This window comes from Panthera pardus, unplaced genomic scaffold (assembly GCF_024362965.1).
Source record: "Panthera pardus isolate Hobbes unplaced genomic scaffold, ASM2436296v1 HiC_scaffold_24, whole genome shotgun sequence".
NCBI classification, from domain to species: domain Eukaryota; kingdom Metazoa; phylum Chordata; class Mammalia; order Carnivora; family Felidae; genus Panthera; species Panthera pardus.
In genome coordinates this window covers 7,542,129-7,565,954 of record NW_026526810.1, presented here as the reverse complement: position 1 = coordinate 7,565,954, position 23,826 = coordinate 7,542,129, and the positions used below count along the sequence as shown (strand labels likewise).

Here is a 23,826-nt window from a genome sequence, read left to right as displayed (position 1 = left end):
CTAACTCTAGATGCAGATCGCCCATGAACTTTGCCAGCGTGGTAGAGTTGCAAGTAATTTTATTTCTTTAACAATTTATTTCCTAGAATGAAATACTGAGTGGATATCAAAATCCAAGCATTGCACCAGCTGTATTGTGGGGCCCCCCTGGGCTGGAGGGAGAGGATTCCTTCCTCTGTTATCCCAGAATGGCGACGGCTTTCTCCTAAGTAGGGCAGAGGACGCGTTGCCCTTACAAACAAGGAGAAACTGTACCAATTCTCCTTAAGGAGACTGGTTTAAACAAACACTTGTAAGAGGAACCTGATGCTTCAGCACAAGGGTAGGATTCGTCATATCTTCCCCAGCTACTATAAACACACCCTTGTCTCCTGATCTTGATGGATTGATTATCTTGTGGGGTGGGGGGGCAAAGAAAACTAGCAGATGGGATTGCCAGAGTGCCTGACTAGTCTTCAAGGAACTGTAGAAAATGGGAGATTTACTGGAAATTGAGAGATCTGCAAGTGGTGATTTACTTTCCAAAATATTTCACAGGTGACTTTGGGAAATGCTTGAAACACTCGATAGCCCATGAATTAGATGCGGAGTTTCAACAGGATTTAGGAGAAAATCTTAATTGGATGTTTGGTAATTTTTTTATCAGAGGGTGAAGGAGATTTAGAACGTCAGGCTGGGAAGGGAGTTGGGGATAGAAGCAGAGATCATGTGGGTCCCACATGGGTTCACTGAGAACACTCTATGTCAAGCTGACTTATTTTTTCTGATAAGGTGAATACATAGCAGGCGAGGGATGTTATAGACCAGTACTCTTCAAACTGTGATGTGTAGGGGCACCTGGGTGGCTCAGTTAGTTAAGCGTCTGACTTCGGCTCAGGTCATGACCTCGAAGTTCATGAGTTCGAGCCTCGCATCGGGCTGTGTTGACAACAGACAGCCCGCTTTGGATTTTCTGTCTCCCTCCCCTTCTGTCTCTCTCTCTCTCTTAAAATAAATAAATCGACTTAAAAAAAACCTGCAATGTGTGGAGGAAGTCGCTTAAGGATTGGTAAGATGCATATTCTGAATCAGAGTGCCCAAGATTTCTCATTCCTAAAAGGCTGCTGGCCCAGAGACCATACTCTGAGTAGCAAGGCTCTAGACCGTGGGCCCCAAATATGGCTTGTTAAAAACCAGATTCCTATGCTGTAGGTCCAAAGGTGCTAATTCATTAAGCACGAGACTGCAGTTTTTCAATTATGATGTTCTCTCCTAAGAAACAACAGCTTTCGACACTGCCTAGCAAGTTACAATATCGTTATAGTTTTGATTACAGCCACTTAGGTATATTTCTAACTGGTTAGACTATTACTCAATCTTTGATGAAATGAATTACGTCTACCTCTGTACAACTTCTTTATCTTGTACGTACTTTTATTACTGCATAATTCATCTTTCAGTTTTGAGCGATTCAGCTTCTCCTATACATACCCTCCTTCTTGCCGACCCTTAATGGACTTTGTATGCCGTTACTTCTCTCTGAACCGAGTCGGGCATTGACTTGTGCTGTGTCCCTGAGCTTCAGAGGCTCATGTGGCCAATGGCCATGATAATACTTTCTCTATCTACTTTGACGAGGACCAAATCAGAAGAAGCCCGAAAGAGTATCCAGAGCTTGATGTTACAAATCAGGAATCTTGGGTTGTAGGCTGTTCTCTGTCAGATCTGATGTGACCTCAGGCACAAGTGACTTTGTGTCACCAATAGCGAGAAGGTTATAGAAAATATGAAGTGCTAAAAAACTGTGTTTTTTTTTTTTTGGTATTCATGGTCGGAAAATATATTTTTTTAATTGACAAAATTAACACGCCAAATTAATTGAGCAGCATTTAATTAATATCATTAATATTTCCGTGACTTCTCTCCATTGGCTGTGTTTTTGGTGAATGCCTACAAGAGGAATCCAATAGATAAGCATCGTTTTCACCTGACACATAGGCTAGATTCCCCCTATGCAAGATTCTAGCTGGGGACCATATTTTTTGGCCCAAGTTGCCACCATCGTATGTAGAGATCGCTCTCTTTCATGTTGCGTAAGCCCATTGTGACAGCACAGTGCCAATGGCACCCTCCATTTGTGTTTGACCTAGAGTTCCCGTTTTCAATCCCTCTTTGGCTTTGGCCAGAAAAAGAAGTCAATGATTATGTGTTAACTTCGCTGCCTCTAGGGCCACCTTCTCCCACTGGTCTGTGAAATCAGCATTCCTGTGATGGTATCTCATTTATAACATTCTTTGCCTAAACATCAGTGGATTTCAGAGAGAAGAAACACAGACAACTAATTTTTTAAATTAAAAAAAAAGTTTCTTTTTTTTTTTTTTAGGGTGAGTCTCTCTAGCTGAAGACATCTACTGAAGAGAGTCCAGCTAATTACATGCAAGGATTAACTTCTCAAGGACCCAGAAAAAGGTCAGTTGGAAACGGTAAAGGCCTGAAAGATAGGATGGGTTAAGAAGATGGGCTCCAATGGCCTGGGCTCTTATTCTAACTTTCTTGCTGGGTGATGGTACATAAGTTAGCTTACCTCTCTGGGCCTTCTTGCTGGGTGATGTTAGGTGAGTTAGCTTGCCTCTCTGGGCTTCTGCTTTCTTCTCTGTACAGTGAGGATTAAAGGAGGCAATCGATTCTATTAGAATCTATACTGATAGGAGCAGAAATATTTGTTTGGTTCCCCAGTGTCCTCCAAGTGCCCAGAGAGGTTCTCTGCACATAGTAGGTGTTGGATGTTTACTGAAAGACTAGCTTCCTTCCAGAGTGACGGAAAATACGTAAGCCTTTTTCTGAGTTCCCTTCTCAACTTTCTTCACATTCTCTCAAAGTGATGCTTCGTCGGAATATTCTTATTGTTCTCTAGCAGTCAAATGGCCCCAGTATTTTGTTTACCGTGCCAGACCAACACTAGTGGCATAGTTAAAAGTCTAAACATTCCGTGGAGTTTCACATCCTCCAAAATGTTTATTGATTCAAAGAAAGTAGATGCAAATATTTGAAGCTTCCACCAAGTTTAGGCTTCGTTTTTTTTATTTTACTGTTTACAAAACAAGGTATTTTATGGATGTAATTTATACATCGAATAGAAGAGGGCTATTCCCAATATTATCTTTATCTTCTAGACATAAATAACAAACAACTCCAGTAATCAAAATTTACTACAATTGTAATAGATTTTGGCAGAGTTTATGGATTGCATACCCTGCTAACATAACGCCGACTTCCAAAGATAGAGGCCAGGATTTTTAGTTTGGCTTTGTTAAGTGGAAAAAAAAATCTACTACTGTATTTGTAGCTTTTACTACATTCAAGAGATTAATTTTCATAAATAAAATAGTTTATACCGGCTTCTAATCAGAAAGTTGAAATTATCTGAGGCAATGGAACCACTAAAAACTTGTATACTATGAAAATATTTCAATAATTAATGCATGCTCCATCTAGAGTAATTGACAGGAGGTCATAAACGTAATGGGCCATCTGTGTTTGATTTGTACGTGAAAATGCTTAAAGGGATAGGCAGGTAATTCAAGCTTCTCTGGCAAGGAAGATTTGTTCCAACTCCTCCAAGAAACAGAGCCATTTACTAGGGGGATTTGTTTTCTTCTTTCTTAAAGTCTTTTCCAGATTTCTGCTGGAGCTACGCACTTCTCCTTGCTACTTATTCTCATGCAAGAATCTCCTTTAGAGTTAGTATATGTGGATCACAGCCATCCTCAACAATTCTCCTTGGTTGTCCTGGCCTTTTCAATAGGAACTTGAAAGCCATATGTCTGATTAAAAAAAAAAAAAAATACCAGAGGCTCACTCCAATGCTGTGACTTTACCACTGATTTCGCTCAATCTGACCACTTCCAAAATTTATTTCGCAATTTGTCCTCTTCCGTCAGTTAAAAACCACCTTGCTTATATTTGTAAACAAAGAGGAATAGGGCCGCTAGGAACCTTAGCAGCATTTTTGTAATTCAGTCCTTTGGGAGTGGACCAGAATCACAATATTTCAAGGTGGAAAATGGTCTTGGTGAACATCAAAGGAGGTTCTAGAATTCTCTACGCAAGGACACCAAAGAGCGTTGAATAATTGCCTAGAAGGCTGTCCTGAGATCCAGACCCACAAGTTCATCCAAGAGCACCTATTCAGCTGGCATTTACTGAGCATTTATCATCTGCCACGTGTTGTGCTAAGTAAGCAATGATTATGCTGAAAGCCACGTTGTTTGATGGGTTGAACTAAACCAACAAGGTCCCTGCCTCATGGATCTTACATTCTAGTAAGTGCAACTTTTTCCCTAGACATCTTATAGACACCACGAACGCCATGCTAGAAACCTAAATGTGCCATCTCCCCTAATTACCTCCCTTCTAAAAATCTGTTTCTCCTCCCGTATGCCCCAGTTTGGGAAAATGTGCCACCCAGTTGTTCCAGGCAAAAACCCAGGATGATCCTAGGCTCTTCTCTTCATCTTTCCTCTTCACCAGAGCAACCCACAAGCTCTGTCCGTGCTAACGACCTACCACTGTTTGACTCTGCTTCCTTTTTTCCATCCCTAATGGTAACACCCTTAATTAGGTTCTTTAAAAAAATTTTTTTTTAAAAAATATTTATTTACTTTGAGACAGAGAGAAAACAAGCAGGGGAGGGGCAGAGAGAGAGGGAGGTGAGGATCCCAAGAAGTCTCCGTGCTGTCAGTATAGAGCCTGATGCAGGGCTGGAACTCAACGGGCTGGGCCAAGAGATCATGAACCGAGCTGGTATCGAGTCGGACGCTTAACTGACAGAGCCACCCAGGCACCCCACCCCATCTTCATTCATACGTATACATATGTATGTATATATTTGTCTGGAATATTGCACCAGCCTCCAGTAATGCTTTCTTACCAATCCAGTTTTCATACTGTTGCCAGAATGGTATCGTTAACATAAAATGCTAACATCATTCTGGCATTTCCTTGTAAAAGGTCCTTCCTGGGACGCCTGGGTGGCTCAGTCAGTAAAGCGCCGACTTTGGCTCAGGGAATGATCTTGCAGTTCGTGAGTTCGAGCCCCATGACGTGCTTTGTGCCTAAAGCTCAGAGCCTGGAGCCTGCTTCGGATTCTGTGACTCCTTCTCTCTCTGCCCCTCCCCTACTCTCTCTCTCTCTCTCTCTCTCTCTTTCAAAGATAAATAACCTTTAAAAAAAGTTTATCCTAAAAGGCCCTTGCTGCAAGAGTACTACAATTGCCTTGGAGACAAAACCCAAACTTTTTAACATGGCCAAAGGACGACTCTTGCAAATGTGGGCTGGGCCAGATTCTCCAGGGCCACCTCTTGCCACATATCCTGCTCTGTAGTCACATGGAAGCGTGTCCCCTGACCACATGATGGGACATTACTACCTTTGAACGTATAGCTCCCTCTCCCTGGAATCCTTGTGTCTTCACCCATCAAACTCAACTCAGACAGTTGATGCCTTTCTCTTCCACACAGCTGCCCTTTCTTGAAGCTTGCCTCGGTTATTAGTGGCTCCTATTGGAATATTCTGGATTCGCCTCTATGGTAGGTGGCATAGCACAGATCTGTCTCCCTGTCTCACAAGGTCACATGGGCCTGCATATGGGAGATGTATTGAATAGAATGTATTGAAGGATATTCATCATGTGCCCAGCCTTGAGCTATGTCTGGTCTAACACATAACAGGGTTGAAAGCCAATTCTCATATTTGTCTTTAAGTGGGACTGGCAGAAGATGGTTACTCTCTTCTTTCTCCCATCCTGTTATTTATTTGAAACTGATTGTTAAATCACTCCCAGCCTTCTCTTTTCCAGGCTAATTTTTCTCCAGTGTCTTTGGCTCTTGAGTACTTCTTAATATTCAGCTATGTCCGTCTTACAGCTCTTATATACAAATACGTGGCTCTTAATACTTTTTACCTACGCTCTTCAGGTTTTCCAAAAAGCTCTGAGAAAGATACAAGAAAAAAAAATCAATGCATTTTATTCCGGTTTTTGAAATACAGGAGAGTTTTTCAGTTCCACTATGGCATTCTACACAATGCCAATTGGCTAAATAAAAATTAAAAAAAAATCCCCCAAACCCAATTCTTTATGTTTTTGACGTGAGGAAGATAGAGTATCTGGATGTTGAACTGAAAGTTTGGTTTTTCAGATACATTTTTGGTTTTGAGCAGCCACAACCCCTCTCTTTCTCTCCTGTAAAAGTCAACAAAATACCAACTATCCTGATTTTTTTTTATATATGTTAGAAAGTGAGAGAAAGATGACGAGCGGGGGAGAGGGGCAGATAAAGAGAGAGAGAGAGAGAGAGAGAGAGAGAGAGAGAGAGAGAATCTTAAGCAGATTCCACGCTCAGTGTGGAGCTCGACGCAGGGCTCAGTCCCACGACCCTGGCTGGGATGGTGACCTGGGCCCAAATCGGGAGTCGGACGCTCGACTGGCTGAGCCAGCCAGGCGCCCCATCCTTCTGATTTTTAATCAGAAAATATACATATAAAATATAAATTCAATAAAAAATCTAAATGCGGATCTTTACTATTTCCTGAACACGTGTTCATTTTCATTGATATATAAAGTGCACGTTTGGAATGGTAAGGAAAATGAGAACTTTAAAAACCGTTAATGAGCACAGTTAACTATATTGAAGCATAGGGGCAGTTTGCATAGGAGAACTCCAGTTATGCCAGGAAGAAAATGCAGCAGGCGGGTAAGGAACCTGCATGTGTGATTGTTTCCAACACTGCTAAGGGCACTCAGTGTCCTGTGCTGTGTCGGATGCCCCTGGAAGGGGACACAGGAGCGTGATGTGGGTCAATCTTTGTTCCTCTTCTTGCACTGAGCTTATGCGGCTGATTTTGCCTTTAATGGGTAGGACTAGTTGTTCTTAATTCCATGCTGATGATCTGAAGAATTTTAATGTATTTTTTCTATGTATTCAAACACTAACCCCCCCCCCCCAATATTAAACAGCCACCGACTTTGCCACCCAGATGTGTAGAGTTCAAAACAAATAACAGTGACAGGCCGGAGGCAACTCAGCCATCTATCAGACAAACGCACAGCCTGATGAGACAGAAGATTAAAAGCTTAAGTGGGGACAGTTTGAGCTGGTTGAGATAGGTGCAGCTGTGTTTTCCACCAGAATCTAGGTTCTTCTATTGTTTTTGATATTAGGAAAGCCATGTATACTTGTTACAGAGAAAACTTAGAATATGTAAAGAGCAAAACTAAGAACATCCTTAAAATGAGTTTTCCTTTCCATTACAAATAGGCTGTTGGGGGGACGCCTGGGTGGCTCAGTCGGTTGAGCGTCCAACTTTGGCTCAGGTCATGAGCTCGCGGTTTGTGAGTTCCAGCCCCGCGTCGGGCTCTGTGCTGACAGCTCGGAGCCTGGAGCCTGCTTCAGATTCTGTGTCTCCCTCTCTCTCTGCCCCTTCCCCGCCCATGCTCTGTCTCTCTCTCCTTCAAAAATAAATAAACATTAAAAAAAACAACAAATCAGCTGTTGTGATCCCATTCGTATATATCCTTTCAGTACATAAAATCATATCCTGTTCCACATACACAGATCTATTTATTTGGTATTATTTTATGGCTTCAAACGATTCCATTTTCTGGATTTACTAATGTGTATTTAACAATTCACTTTTATTAAACATTCCGGTCATTTCCTGTTTAAAATTATTTTTTAGGTTTACTCATTGTTGAGAGAGAGACAGAGAGAGTGAACAGGGGTGGGACAGAAAGAGAGGGAGAGAGAGAATCCCAAGCAGGCTCCGCACAGTCAGTATGGAGCCTGATGTGAGGCTTGAACTCACGAACCGTGAGATCATGACCTGAGCCAAAACCAAGAGTTGGACACTTAGCTGACTGAGCCACCCAGGTGCTGCAACATTCAGGTCATTCCTAACTTTTCTCCCTGTCAACATATTGGTCTAAAATGTATGTAGTAAGACATCTTGATTGGCATAATCATCTCAAGAGGTTGATGTACTTGACTAAGAAACTATTGTTTGTTGAGAAGGCATATTGTGTGCTACAAATCAGTTCATGTATCTTTTTTAAAAAATTTGGGACCTATAGAAGACTGAGAATAAGATATGAGTACATCAAGTTAACATGAGTCTTTATTTTAAGTTTTTAATGTTTGTTCATTTTTGAGAGAGAGACAGAGAAACAGAGCATGTATACAGGCAGAGAGAGAGGGAGACACAGGATCTGAAGCAGGCTCCAGGATCTGAGCTGTCAGCACAGAGCCCGATGTTGGGCTCGAACCCGTGAACCGTGAGATCATGACCTGAGCTGAAGTCGGATGCTTAACCTATTGAGCCACCCAGGCGCCCCAGCATGAGTCTTTATTTTAAAAACTTGGATGATATGCCTTGTGAACAAACCAGTTCAGTGTTTGAAAATGATAGGTAAAAAAATGTTTGGGGGCACCTGGCTGGCTCAGTGAGAAGAACATGTGAATCTTGATCTTGAGGTCATGAGTTCAAACCCTACGTTAAGTGTAGAGATTACTTAAAATACATAAAAACTTGAAAAAAATGTTTAGAAAGTGGGGTGGATATTTTACAATGATGTGGTTATAATAGGACAAGGAGTAGACTTTGGAGACCAATGGACAGGTGTTTGAATCTCAGCTTTCTGACTGGGCTGGTCATGACTCCTTGAGTCCAGGCTGTATGTAGGTGGTAACACCTAACATTATACTTGTCAAGAGTTGGCATTCTTTTAAGTTGGTGGGAAGAAGTAGGGTCTCAGAACAAGAGGAGGGTAAATGGAAGATGGGGAGGAGGAGAGGATAAGAGTGTGAAGGAGATACTAAAATGATTCTGTGTGCCTGAGAAATGGGGAGAGGATTTGGTATCGTCTCCGAGTGCGGTACTGTAACTGAACCCAATGATAGTGATGATGATGATGGTGGTGGTGGTGGTGATGATGATGGTGATGATAATGGTGGTGATGGTGATGATGATGGTGGTGATGGTGGTGATGGTTGATGATGATGATGGTAGAATGGTGGTGATGATGATAATGGCGGTGATGGTGATGATAATGGTGGTGATGGTGGTGATGGTGATGACGATGGTGGTGATGGTGATGATGATGATGGTGATGATAATGGTGGTGATGATGATGATGATGGTAGTGTAGTGGTGATGATGATGGTGATGATGATGGTGGTGATGGTTGATGATGATGATGATGGTGATGATAATGGTGGTGATGGTGGTGATGATGATGATGATGATGGTAGTGTAGTGGTGATGGTGATGATGATGGTGATAATGGTGATGGTGATGATGATGGTGGTGATGGTGGTGATGGTTGATGATGATGGTAGAATGGTGGTGATGATGATAATGGCGGTGATGGTGATGATAATGGTGGTGATGGTGATGACGATGGTGGTGATGGTTGATGATGATGATGGTGATGATAATGGTGGTGATGGTGATGACGACGGTGGTGATGGTGGTGATGATGATGATGATGGTAGTGTAGTGGTGATGGTGATGATGATGGTGATAATGGTGGTGATGATGATGATAATGGTGGTGACGGTGACAGCTAAAGTAGAGCATTTACATTAATGATGACGATACCAGCTCGTACTTTCACAGCACTTTTTATGCCAAACAGGGACTGTAAGTACTTTAAATATATTCACCATTTATTCCTCACCACACCCTATCAGACCTGGCTCTTCTGCTTGCTGGAAAGATTAAATAGGTTAACATAGGTAAAACGCTTAAAATAGTGCCATAATTGTTTGTAGAGAAAGTCCGCCTTTCACTGAGACACAGAGAGGTTAAGCACTTTGTCTAAGGCCACACAGCCAGTCAATGGCAGGAGTGGGGTTAGGACCCAGCCATATGGCTGGAACCCATGCTGCCTCGAAGAGATCTCTGGCCACGTGGGACAGTGATAAGTTGCAGCTGCTCCTGCACTGACTTCATTTCACCCACAAAATAAAAACAAAAGAGGTGCTTCCTTTCTCCACAAGAATGGCCCTGAATGCTGAAGTTTTCCAATCACGGGCGCTCAGTGGTCAGCTGGTGGTACCATTACTGCTGCGTCATTTCACCTCGTCTGACACACGCCATCCCTGTGGCCCTCTTTGGGGTGAATTGGGTGGGAAGGGCACTGTTTTGAGAGGATTGGTGGAACGTTATTTAGCGAAGTGGAAACAAGATACAGACCCAGCCTGTAGAAATGTCACCATTATTGGGAAACGATTTAAACGTTCCTTAAATAATCGTTGGTTCCAGGACCACTGAGTTAAGACTGAGCTAAGGTTCTCTGTTTCTTGTCCTTTCCCCAGCTCCTCTTCCCCTTACCTTGCTTCTGCCCAACTGTTTACCACCTCAGTACCCTGCCCCGACTGAAATGATAATATTAATAACAATAATGCTGGGAACTCACAATTATGGAGCTCTCATTATGTGCCAGGCACATTCATGCATTATCTCATTGAATCCTCATAAGAGCCCTCCGCGGAAGGAGCTATTTTTTTAAGACCTACTTTATATCGGAATAAATTGAGGTTCTGAGAAGGTACATCACTTAGCTGGTAAACGGATAAGGTGGAGTTGGAGCCCATCTCTATCTTGCTTAAATCTGATGCTAGATCTTCTCATCATCCAATGCACCAGAATCACCTGCACTGAGTGTCCATTTTTCCAGCATCACCTGATCCTTAAAAGGTAAATGGTAGGCGTACATAGATTTCCCCGAGTTAAATGCTCTAGCAAGTGTTTTTGCTTTCCACGACTTAAAAAATTTTCCATAACATTTTAATTCTACCACGGGCAAAAAGCTGTACTGAGTAATCTGGGGACACAAAGAATTATTTAAAGAGGAAGATGTCCTAACCTTTGTGAGATATATATATATATATATATATATATACATAAAATTTATAATACAAAGGTGGCAACTGTGGAGGTGTGATGTTCAGCTACAAAAGTGTAGTTATAATATATTATGAGTGGGATGCCTGGGTGCTCATTCGGTTGGGTATCTGACTGTGGCTTAGGTCATGATCTCGTGGTTCCTGGGTCTGACCCCTGCATTTGGATCTGTGCTGACAGCTCAAGTCTGGAGCTTGCTTCAGATTCCGTATCTCCCTCTCTCTCTGCCCCTCCCCTGCTCATGCTCTGTCTCTCTCTCCCTCAAAAAAAAATAAACATTAAAAATTTATAATATAGTGTGAGTATACACTTACTACATGAGACATTGAAGCAAACTTTATTCAGGAAATAACTTGTATCCCAAAATTGGGATCCCTTATTGTTTGACACAATAAGGATTCAGAGTAAATTTTAGAAAACTCAAATCCAAAGTAGCATAATAAAATAAGAATGTAGAAGGAGGGAATTAATAAGATAAAACCTAAAACTAATGAAATAGAAAACAAACATAAAAAGGGATACGTAAAATCAAAATTAGTTTCTTTGAAAGATTGTTGAACTAGATGCACCCTTGACAAGCTTGATAAAGAGAAAGCAAGATAAATACGACATTATTAAGGAATATAACCACAAAGATGGAGATAAGAAAACTTACTGGTAGATGTTATGTACAATTCTGTAGAAATAAATTTGGAAATCTAGAGGCAGTGGAAAATGCCCTGGTAAAAATAAAAATTCTTAAAGTAATTATTTTAAGAAACATGAATAGACCAATTATTGTAGAAGTCATTGGAAAGAAAAAGATCTATCACTAAAAAAGGCACCAGACCTAGATGGTTTTACAAGTGAATTCATTACATTATTTGTTTGTTTTTGTTTTGGTTTGTTTTTTTTAAACAGAGAGAGAGAGAGAGAGAGAGAGAATGAACGTGCAAGTGCAGGAAGGGCAGAGGGGGAGGAAGGGAGAGAATCTTAAGCAGGCTCCACACTCAGTGTGGAGCCCCATGGGGGATCTCATGACCATGAGATCATCACCTGAGCCAAAATCAAGAGCCAGACACTTAACCAACTGAACCACCCAGGCACCCTGCATTACAGTTTTGAAAATCGATTGCAGTGTTATATAAAATCTATTCGACCATAAAAAGGAAAGATACTAAAATAATTTTCTGAAGACAGAGTCTTAGGACAGTACAGAATTTGAATACCAATTTGTATAAAGAATTATGTACAGAATATTAGCAAATCAAATCCATCAGTGTGTCAAAAGCATATGACACCATTACCAGATAGAGACTATTGCCAGAATATAAGAATGTATCTTAACTCTTCCAATTTTACATAAATTGTGGGAAGACTTCCAATCACTTGTAATGGATGTGATGGTGGCCCATGAATTGTTAATGTCTAATTCTTAAATTTTGATTCTTGAATAGTTTGGAGATTGTAGGAGTGAGGCTGGGAGGGAAGGGGGACTTTGGGGGGAAAGAGAAGGAGTCATTTGGCTTTAGGCAAATGCATTAGTTATTTGTGCTGATTTATTTCATTTTTAAGCGATGCCAGTTGAAGAGAGGAATCATAAATAAAGAATGACCCCTTAAGGAATACCTACCATGTTCTAAACCCTTGGCTAGGTTCTCTGCCTACAATGTCTTTTAATGGTTTAGTCAGGTCTGGGTTAATATGCAAACAGAGCGCATACATGCACATTCACATCAATGGAATGCTTTCTAGAAACATTCGTTCATAAAGGAACAAGAACAACGTGTCATTTTTTAAAAAGTTAGTTAATAGAAGGGCTTATACATAGAACATTATTATTGAAATAGGCTGCAAAGAAACACTTGAAATACTTTACTGACAGATGCCATTCACGAAGCAAGAGAGATAATAATTTTAACTGACATGTAAGTTCATAGATCCTGGCAATTATTTAGAAACTCATTAAAATGGATGGGGCGCCTGGGTGGCTCAGTCGGTTAAGCATCTGACTTCGGCTCAGGTCACGATCTCATGGTTTGTGGGTTCGAGCCCCGTGTCGGGCTCTGTGCTGGCGGCTTGGAGCCTGGAGCCCGCTTCGGATTCTGTGTCTCCCTCTCTCTCTGCCCCTCCCTTGCTCATGCTCTGTCTCTGTCTCTCTCTCTCTCAAAAATAAATAAATTTAAAAAAGTAAGAAACTCATTAAAATGGCTTTGCTGGTTGTAGCCATGGGGACACTAAGGCTCACGCTGCAAAGACTTCTTGGCTCACCCTGGTCTGCTTAGGCTGCCTTAACAGGGTAAGTGTCCTCTTACCCTGTGGTAAGTGTACCACCTCTGAATGGAGAATTTTCTACTCCCACAATCCCAGGGCTGAAGCTTTTCTTTTCTATCTAGCACAGCTGTATCTGGAGACACTTGGGATCCTGGGGAGGTTGGTGGGTCCCAAGAGAAAGGAGGAATACTCTGGGCGGGTTTTTGTCACGAAGCAGTCTCCCAATTGTCCCTTTGAGAATGCTCTCGGCTTCATTGGTCTCTGGCATTGCCTGGGGGATGATTTTGAGGTTTCTTTCTTCTGTTTACCTCGAGAAAGGAGATTCTCTGCTACGGTTGTCTGCCCCGAAAACCTGGTGCCTTCCTATGGGGAAAGGATCACTCTTTCTCACGGTGCACAAGGGCAACAGAGCAGAGCTCTGGCTAAAAGATATGGCTAAGAGAATTTAAACAAAGCAAACTGTGGACACCTCAGACACGAGACTCGGTAACGTACCCAGTTGGAATGATAGCTATTAGGTCAGTGGCTGTATGTCTATCCTATAAACAAGGATTATAAAATTTCAACAGGGCTTTGCCTCCCAACAATTATGTCAGCAGCCAATGATGATCACGAGACAGCTACCCTGTCTTTCTGCTTCATCACTTAAAGTGACAGTATCCAGCTTTCCTCTCCGCATCTATCATACAGACACATTGATTTCCTTTCTGGGGAAACACATATTTCTTTTCTCCTGCTAAAAAGATAAATCTGACAGATTTTAATCAAATGTAGTTGTTCACAACTACAGGAATTCGTTCAGTGCCACATATGAAAACAAAAATACACTCATAGCGAAAGAAGGAGTTTTGGGCCGAGTTGATTCGAAGAACACACTTGTATTAAAACTTGCACACACACACACACACACACACACACACACACACGGCAGTGAAGCCTAGGAGTTAGTTAATATTTTTTAAGATGGTATATCATTTGTAGTGACATCAGTAAATGCTGGTCTCCATTCACATTTCCATTGAAACTATGCTGTCCAAATTCTCTGTTTAAACTCCAAGATGCTGGAGTATTGGGTCTTGGTCTTTAGAATGAAGTCTTTCCCAGGATGAAAGTTGTCTTTCAGATCATAGAGGTATGATCTAGAAAGATGGAGAATCTGCGTGTTTCTTATTCAACAGGCTCTCGTCAACAATGAGTATTGTTGAGCCGGTATGTGGCTATGAATTGGTAACTATGCTATGAAGTATTTCTACTATTTCATAATGTGTTTCATATGCATTGATCCTGAGTAGCTTTTGTTATTCTTTTCAGTGTGTCTAAGGAGCGCCAAGATGCCAAATATGTTTTTTCTCTTCTGTATTAGACATTTAATAAGCTGATTTTTTTCTTAATTTTTTTTCATATAAAAAACTCTGTGGGAGAGACACTTAAAATCAACAAAGCTTGATGTTGTTTTACACATCATTCATTGAGTGATTCACTTCTTCTCTATAGGTTGTACACAAATGGATTTTTTCCAGACTTTTCTGAAGTTCATTCATTTTTGAGACACACACACACACACACACACACACACACACAGAGTGTGAGCGGGGGAGGGTTAGAGGGAGTGGGAGACACAGAATCTGAGGCGGGCTCCGGGCTCTGAGCTGTCAGCACAGAGCCTGATGTGGGGCTTGAACCCACAAACCGTGAGATCATGACCTGAGCCGAAGTCGGACACATAACTGAGCTGCCAGGTGCCCCAATACACAAATTGATTTTAAATGGCACTTTTCTAAATATGCGAATCTTTGGCATATGTTGTCTTTTCTTCTCAGTAGAGACATGACCGAGGATGGAGAGATTGGTTGTCTCTTGTTCACACCTAGTGGCAATGTCCTGCCCAGAGATCTGGGAAGAATGTGTCTTATTTCAGCTAATTTTGAGAAGTGAAGAAAAAGAATCCGCATCATGAATGGAAATGAACAGATACAGTTTTCATTTACCGTCGATCCAATTCTGCCTTACAGAGTCCACTGTCTCAGTAAAGTTTTTTTTGTCCTGTCCTCATAATTTTGAATATTATATTAAGATACATGACTCAAGAGTAATTGTATTTTCAAAAGTAAAATATTGAAAGGACAGTTATTTTAATAATCCTACATATCATCATAGTGTGAGTATATGTATATATATGTGTGTGTGTGTGTGTGTGTGTGTGTATTTCACTGGGCAAAAATAGAGAACCTTATCTCTTCTAAATGTGAGCTTTAAAAACTTCCCTTAAGTGTGCTTCCATTGTCATTTCTAAGTTTGTGAAAATTACAAAACATTATTATTTATATGATAATGTGCCCTCTACATGAATTGCCCACAGTGCATTATTGGGTTAACTTTGACAACCACTTTGGTTTAAGAATGAGCTCACAACTCTGATATTTGTCTGTGATGTGCCATATATATATATATATGTATATATATATATATATTTTTTTTTTTTTTTTTTCTGAAAAGCATAGGGTGATCTGGGAAAAAGGGAAGAGTGGCTAAATCAGAAATTACTTTGCAAGAATAATATTAGAAGAGCTTGGCATTTAAATTGTAAGAGGAATAAATTAACTTCTTCAAGTAAAAAGTAAGAAAAGGAAGGCAGTAAAAGTGGGCGAACTCATTCACTTGGAACTCATGGTGTCCTCGTTAAGCCTCAGCCAAGAAATTGGCGGTTAAAGATTTGTCCCAATTTTCATCTGATGCTGGTGTCATTTGAAAGTTTCATCCAAAGTGAAAGGCCATCCTGACATAGGAAGTAGGTGATTGTTCTCCGGAAAGAATATTTGTGATGCCCCGCACCACAGCCACTAGAAGATACGAAGGCAAGCACAAAATATTACCTAGATCATGATTTATACATGCTGAACACACAATAAACTCGCCACCCTCTTTGCCCCTACAGAAAATGCCCCCGCCTAGCCAAAGCTCCAGCACAGTGTTTTGAAGCAATATTTCTCAAAGTTTGTTCTTATTTACAAAAGGAGCAATTCATTTTGTAGGACATTTCAAACTGGCAAATGGCCAACAACAATTTTGACCAAAGCTGGGTGCAAAAGGTACCGCAAAACCCAAAGCGGAAAGAGTATTTAGGGAAGATGAAAACAAAAGGGAAGATTATTCATCCTTCCATATGGCTTCTTAGAGCCATTCACAATTATGTATCGTTTATGGTAGTTTCTATAAAATTTTTTTTTCCATTGAGAAGGCAGAAGACTGAATAAGTTTTGTGAACGCATCACAAAAGAAAGAGAAGAAATTCAGAATGACAATGGGATTTAGCTGATTGTTTGAGGATCTGTGCGTGATAATGACACTGTTAACCGGGAGAATGGAGACTGTGATCTCATTTGTTTTGCCAGAAAGGGATTTTAAGAACTTAACCAAAAATTAAAGTCTCTAGCGGGATGCACATAAACAGCAGCAGTCCTACCACGATTATGCATCTGATTGAAAAGGTAGAGTGTATCAGAAGTCTCAAGAGCCGATGGTTGGCTTCGTAGCTTGTGTGCATGGAAATACACTCACTTCAAGGGACAGGAGGGGGTGCCTCTTGACTTTTAATTTTGGTTCAGGTCATGAGATCAAGCCCCACATCAGGCTCTGCACTGACAACGTGGGGTCGGCTTGGGATTCTCTTTCTCCCTGTCTTTCTGCCTCTCCCCTGCTCTCGAAATAAATAAATAAATAAACTTAAAAAAGAGAGAGAGGAGATAGTGTGGGGCTTTCTCAATATGTATTTAGATAAGCTATTACAAGACACAATTAGACCCATATTGCCATGCCACCGATTCACGTCCTTGGCCTCTTATAATTAAACTGTAATATCTAGAGACATTTGGGGGCTAAGTGGGATTCCTGGAGCTTTCATAGTTCATTCCCTAGCTGCCAGATGAAGACTTTTTTTTTTTTTACACAATTCCAGTCAAATTGCAAATCATTTTACTCGTCAAATTATTCACAGATCTTCATACACAGCCCCACCCCCCAACACACAACTACTTGGCAAATTCCAATCTTGTGTCTCCTTTTTTTTTTCTTTTTAAAGTAATCTCTACCCTCACCGTGGGACTCGAACTCATGACCCTGAGATCAAGAGTAGCGTGCTCTGCCGACTGAGCCAGCCAGGTGCCCTCCTCCAATCTTGTGTCTTAAAGATGAATTTTTCATAACCTCTTTACTTGCGCCGATGTTCCATTTGTGTTGGGAATAATTCTTGGAGCCCTTTCGAAATCCCTAAAACGGGGCGGTCAAAGCATGGCAAGGCCGTACACGAACCTTGGACGTGAAAAGACCCTAGACTGAGTTTCGGTGTGGCCAGACTAGGTGTTGGATCTCCGACACGTCACTGACACTTGTAAGCCTCAACTTTCCCCTACGGAAGATGAGAACGACAGCTCCTACCTCGTGGAAATTGCGTGTGCTAATGTAGCTGACGTATTGAAGACATTAATGTAGAACTTGCTGGATCACAGCTCATGGGGGACAGAAGTAGAAAGTGGGAGAGAAGGCCTTGTGGCTTTGCGACCCCTCTCTATCATCGCCACCCTGTCCCTTCTGCCCATTTTTATCAACAGTGCTGTAAACATGGGCATCAGACAGATTCTCGTGTGTTTTCCTTGTTTCTGCCTGACACACTCCCCCTGCATCTTGTCAGAGACCACTCTAAATCTGGAACCTCAGAACCTTAAGAAATGAAGTCTTCTCTCAAAAAGTGCGGCTTCGACAGAGGAAGTCGCTCTTGGTGTTCCATTTGGTGAAGTGCCATCCTGATGCAACGCACGACACTCTGGAGGCTGCCCGTAGCGGATCCCGCCTCCGAAGGGCCCAGCCTGCGCAGGGATTAGTCACTTGGCTATCTCGCCGGGCAGCTAGTAATTCAGAGATAATCATGTTACCCAAGATGCCATTTAATCTGTATTTGGCATATCTCGAGTTTTCATCTTCATTAATAGAGCCATCAAAGTTTTCATTGGGCCTGACTGGTATTGGGAGCCCTAGTGATTCACCCAGGGGCGGGGGGGGGGGGGGGGTTTGCAGTTTGCATGGAGAAACTCTGCTTGCCAGATGGCAGCTGTTAATCTGCTTGCGTCAAGAGAGTGTGTGTGTGTGTGTGCGTGTGCGCGTGCGTGGGGGGGGGGGGAGGCTAAGCTCTCCTGGTCCCTAGCCAGTAGGACTGTCCCTCACCTCTGATTACACATCGCTGTCGGCCAAGCGTAAGAAACCTGGTCCCTTGGGGCAGGGTGGGCTCGCCACTCCCTGCTGACTTGAAGGGAGCTTGAGGGAGTGGGTGCCGGACAAAGGGAAGGCCTTGTTGCCTCCAGCCTAGGCCATCCAATCAAAAGATTCCTGTGGAAGACAGTATAGTACAATGGAAGGGTGCTAACCTGGGAGTCAGAGAAACTTGGCTTTAAACCCTGACTCTCTACTTAACTGGCGACATGAAGTTACACACATCGCGTAACCTCTTGGAGCCTCAGACTCTCCCCTTTACATGATATGAACCTGATGGCGTCACCCTGGTAGGTTTCCCACAAAGGAGTCAGAACAGGGGAGCCAGATGGAGACCCATCCTTTAGCCCCATGACCTGAGTGTCCCACGTCTGAGTGTAGAGCCCGGGGAAGCTCTGATCAGGTCCCTGTGGGGAGGCTGGATGAAGAGGTTCATCGCAGTGTTGTTTGTGGTAATGAGGATGATGGAATCTCAGGGTTCATCAGGGAGCAGGACAGATAATGGGATGCCAAGGAGGCTTCTCGTGCAACACCATGGAACAGTGTGAAGTCATAGAGGTAGATCTTAAAGACTGTGCTGGGAAAGAGAGAAAGAAGGAAAGAAGGAGGAAGGGAAGAAAGAAAGAAAGAAAGAAAGAAAGAAAGAAAGAAAGAAAGAGGAAAGAAAGAAAGAGAAAGAAGGAAGGAAGGACAGAAAGAAAGAGAAAGAAAGAAAGAAAGAAAGAAAGAGAAAGAAAGAAAGAAAGAAAGAGGAAAGAAAGAAAGAGAAAGAAAGAAGGACAGAAAGAAAGAGAAAGAAAGAAAGAAAGAGAAAGAAAGAAAGAGAAAGAAAGAAGGAAAAGAGAGAGTGGGGGAGGGAAGGGAGGGAGAAAGGAAGGAAGCAAGACAAAACAAAGTCTGTGGACATCATTCGTATCAACTGAAAACACACTCAGACAGAACAAGAGAATACTACGTGTCTTACGAAGACACATACATATTCCAGGATATCGTCAAACCTGATACTAGCTTTTATGGAATGGGGGACAGGAAAATGGCAGGGGGAAGGGGATACACAAACGTGCAGTGATAATGAGTTGAGGAGTATGACTTACTCAATGTTCTGCCCCTGGGTCTAAAAGAAAAAGAAAAGGTGACGGAAAAGTTACGGGAAGGGAGAGGATTTAAGAAGAGTGGTGCTTTGGGGGCTTCAGGGAGTGAGGACAGGCACCTGTCTGGCTGTGGAAGGCTCTCCATTAGGGTCTCTTTCTCTCTCTGCCGAGGGTGGGGTTCAGAAGGCTTAGGAAACACGTGACGGGAGAATGAAGCCGAAGGGCCTGAGATACTCATTTGCTCTTCTCTGAATTCTCAATCTCCACAGACCCTGAACTGCCCGAAGGCAGTTCTCTAATTTTTCCAGAATTCTCATTACAGACTCAATTTCTGTGGCTCGGTCACCGTAGAGTTTTAAGAAGGTGTGGTGCTCATTCTTGTAAAACCAGTTGAGAATTTCCTGGATCCCCAACCCTCAGCCCCTGCATAGAAGTGTCCTGTTCTAATCAATGAGACCTTTGTGTGCAATGGGGCCGAAGGATGTGACTGTGTGAGGAAGAACCACAGGAAACTCCCATCGTTTCTCTAGGGTCTGAAAAAAAAAAATCGTAAGTGTGTAACGGGGCACCCTGGGTAGCCTCCTTTTGTTAATTTATGAATTGGAAGACAAATGTGGATTTATTGGAAGAGTGTAATTAAGTGTCACCATGGTACGGATCATAATTATGACCAATATAATAAAGCAGAGGGAGACACAATTTCCCTCCTGAATGGCATCACCCATAGTAAGCCTTGCCGTCCTCAAAGCTCTGTGTTCATTTCCTTTAAATATAACAAATAAGGCAGCCATAAAATAACGTGATCTGTAAAGGAAGGAGGGGTGATCTGTAATCCACTCCCTGCCTTAGAAGCGAAGTTTTGAGATAAGATTGAAGATAAAACCCAGCAAGATACCTCTGGGCGGAGAGGCCTCTCTTGTGTCACGCTTCTGGATATGACCAGCATCCCCTTCTTCCTCCTCTTTTCTTCCCTTCCTCCCCGGCCCCCTTCTCTGCTAGCCAATCGGATTCTTATCCCTCTGAAGGTGATGATTTGTTCGAGAAGGGGTGTATGATCCAGGCTAAGCCAGTTCAAGGCTTCCCTGGGACTTCGGCTGGCGACAGAAAGGAGCAAGTGCTCTCCTACCCGGAACAGCCATAGGTAATCCCGTAACCGCTGGCAAAGAGAGCCTGGCTGAGAAGGAAGCCAGTGAAGACGACAGGGCAGAGCTGGGCAGCCTCCAGAGTGGGATGAATCTAAGGCATCTTACCTGAGTGCCTGCACTCAGCCATGCTGGAACCTCGAGTTCTCTAGACCCTTCGCTTATGTCAACTAATCAGCTCGTCCTTTAGCTTTGAGCTGGTTGAGTTTTCGTCATTCGCACCCCCAGGATTTCTGAGCGCTGTGCCAAGAAAGTAAGGTAAATACTGCCTCACCGGGGAGCGTGTGCTCATTTAGCAAACGTTTAGCGGATGCTTGCTCTGTGCCAGAGAGACCCTTTGCATAGCAAAATCACATCTTATACGCATCGTTTTTCGCATGACAAGAACAACTCTGTGTGAATTCAACTTTGTGTGTGTGGGGGGGTGGTGGGTGTAGTTGTATGTGTATCCCTTTTCTTCAATGACTACATGGTAATATGACCATCTGTTGGGTTACCTGGGGCACACCACACGGTGGCCCAATTCATGAATTCTCTGCCAACGCTTCGATTGGCATGAGGGCACCAAGAACTACTTTCGTGCTCGTAGGCCGATGAGCTGTGCGACCTTGGGCAATTTGCTTAACTTCTCTGAGCTCTCCGTGTTTCTCTGTAGAGTGGAGAGAATAATATTCTGTATATCAACTGACGGTTGTTGGTAGTAAACAAACAACTTCGTGTAGAGTGCTTAGCATAGTGGCTGGCACAGAATGAAATCACTCAGCGGGTGCCCGGGTGGCTCAGTTGGCTAAGCGTCTGACTCGATTTCGGCTCAGGTCGTGATCTCACAGTCGTGAGATCGAGCCCCACGTAGGGCTCGGGCTCTGAGCGGGCTGTGGCGTCCACTTAAGGTTCTCCCTCTCCCTCTTCCTCTGTCCCTCTTGCACTCACGCTCTCACTTGCCTCTGTCTCTCTCTGTCTCTCTCAAAAAAAAAGAACCATTCAGTAAATGATAGCCATTGTTAATATTCTCATTACCACAGTCCTCATCACCTTCATCATGGTGAAGGAAGCTGGGACGGAAGTGTGAATACTTCACACGCGTACGGGGCTTTGGCGACCATTCACAAAGTACCGTCTCATCCGATTTGATACAGTGAGCCCACTGCCACGCAATATCCATTTCACATTCTGGCTTCTCGCGAGTTGACAAGAGCGATTTTTTTCGAAGGTTTCCATGATATTTGGCAAGATCCGCTGAGTCTACTATCAAATATATGGAGCTGAGAAATGCATTCGTTTGGGCAAAAACTTAAAAAAAATAAAAAAAGAAAGAAAGAAAACATTTCTAGGACAAATGTGGCCCGGCACTAAATATCTTGAATCAAGGCTGGAGTTTAACTGCTTAATAAAACTTCGGTTGCAATTGTTATACCTGTGAAGACCTGGTCGGGGGAGACAAAGTGGTGTTTTGACAAGGACGGCTTTTTCTTTCCCCTAATACACCACTGCTATCAAACAGGAAAGTTTGAAGCCAACTCTTTGTTAACTTCTTTGCTCACTGGTCATTTAAAATAGTCTTAAAGTTTGGACCTCGTGAAAGACTGTGTGTGTTTCATGTTACCAACATGAGCAGATTGTTGAATTTGACGCATTTAAATGTTTCCTTTGTGGCATGTTTTTCACAAAGGCACGCTTTCAAAATGCTAAAATACGGACCCGTTGTCAGATCGCTCGGTTCTTTGCACAGGAAGATGCTTTTGGATTAACAACTGGGCAAAAATCCTTAATTGTGTGGTCGAAGGGAATGCCACGCTTTTGATCCCACGCACCTTTCTAGAATAAGAAAAGGCCTTGATTTACTAATTGAGCAAAACTTGCTCACAATTCTATTTTTGTTTGTTTGTTTGTTCTTGTTTTGGATCAGGGTGTTGTTTTATCCAAGTCAGGGAAGACACGGCTTCTTCATTAACTGCTAAGGTGACAGTGATGCTGCGGAAAAAGTCATACAGGTTTACAGGTACAAATTCTAATGATCTCTTGCCTCAAAAACCAAGAACAAACCAACAGGCATATAAGGCAAAACTGTCTTGGGTATTTCGATTATTTCCTCTTGCTCAGAGCTCCTGCCAGAAGCTGGAAGAAAGACTGAATTCAGACTTTTTCTCCTCTGTTTGGGTTGCCCCGTTACTGGGTGACTTCTGATGTTGCAACACGAGTGTTTTTTCATTCTATACCATCGATTGCTGATTGCTTCCGCACCCAGATTGTCCGAGTAGTTTATCGAGAGCAATCACTTCTGCATCCTTCATTATGCATCACAAGGCGCATGCCGAAATGTAGACTTCCGTATTAACACCCATGATTAAGGACAGCAATCGTTAAATGAAGATGAGTCACAATATTTAGGTTTTATGAATTCTTGATGCGTTTTGAAAGACAGGGAGCGGGGTTCTCCTAATGCTTGAGCAATGGCTTAGTTGTAAATTAGGCGTCCTTAGAAGCTATACGAAGATAATGTTGCAGAAGTTTTTGGTAATATGCGGAAGCGGTATGTTAGCGTCGGTGGACGGCCTGTCCCAGAGAAAGGAGCCACAGGGACAGGCTACCCCCATTCAGCTTCACACGGTCAATGAGCATTTTAGGTAACTTACTGCCAAGAGTTCCATCAGCGATTCTCAAATTTTACATTTAAACTTAGCAAATATTACTCCTATGTTTCACAGGTGGGTCATATGTGGTCAACTAGATATTCCATACGCAAAGGGAACCCGGGGGGGGGGGGGGCGCCTGGGTGGCTCAGTCGGTTAAGCGTTGCGCTCTTGACTGCGGCTCAGGGGATGATCTCCCCGTCATGGGATCAAGCCTCGTGTCGAGCTCCTCGCTGAGCATGGAGCCTGCTTGGGATTCGCTCTCTCTCTCTCTCTCTCTCTCTCCCAAAATAAATACATGAACGTTATAAAGAAACTCAAAGGGAACTTGGATATTTGTAGGTCTCCCTTAGCTGTGGGCACGCATAAGGTGGAATTACCCTTAATTAGCTCTTGAGAGCCTCTCTTGGACACCACAGGACCTCCTGTGCCTGCCTGGTCCCTTCCATCACTCCATCTGGGCTCCACTGGGCTCGGCAGTTCTCCCCTGCAGCTCGGCACGGAGCG

General features: G+C 42.8%; 1 long non-coding RNA gene across 2 annotated transcripts in view; it reads left to right on the top strand.

The window, feature by feature from the left end:
- Positions 1-23,441, top strand: part of LOC109273369 (uncharacterized) — a 51,469-nt gene extending 28,028 nt beyond the window's left edge. For both annotated transcript variants that reach the window (XR_008416987.1, XR_008416986.1), the window contains 2 exons: positions 2,363-2,448; positions 22,596-23,441. This is a non-coding gene — a long non-coding RNA (uncharacterized LOC109273369). The remainder of the gene's footprint in view (positions 1-2,362; positions 2,449-22,595) is intronic.
- The last annotated feature ends 385 nt before the right edge of the window (positions 23,442-23,826 follow it).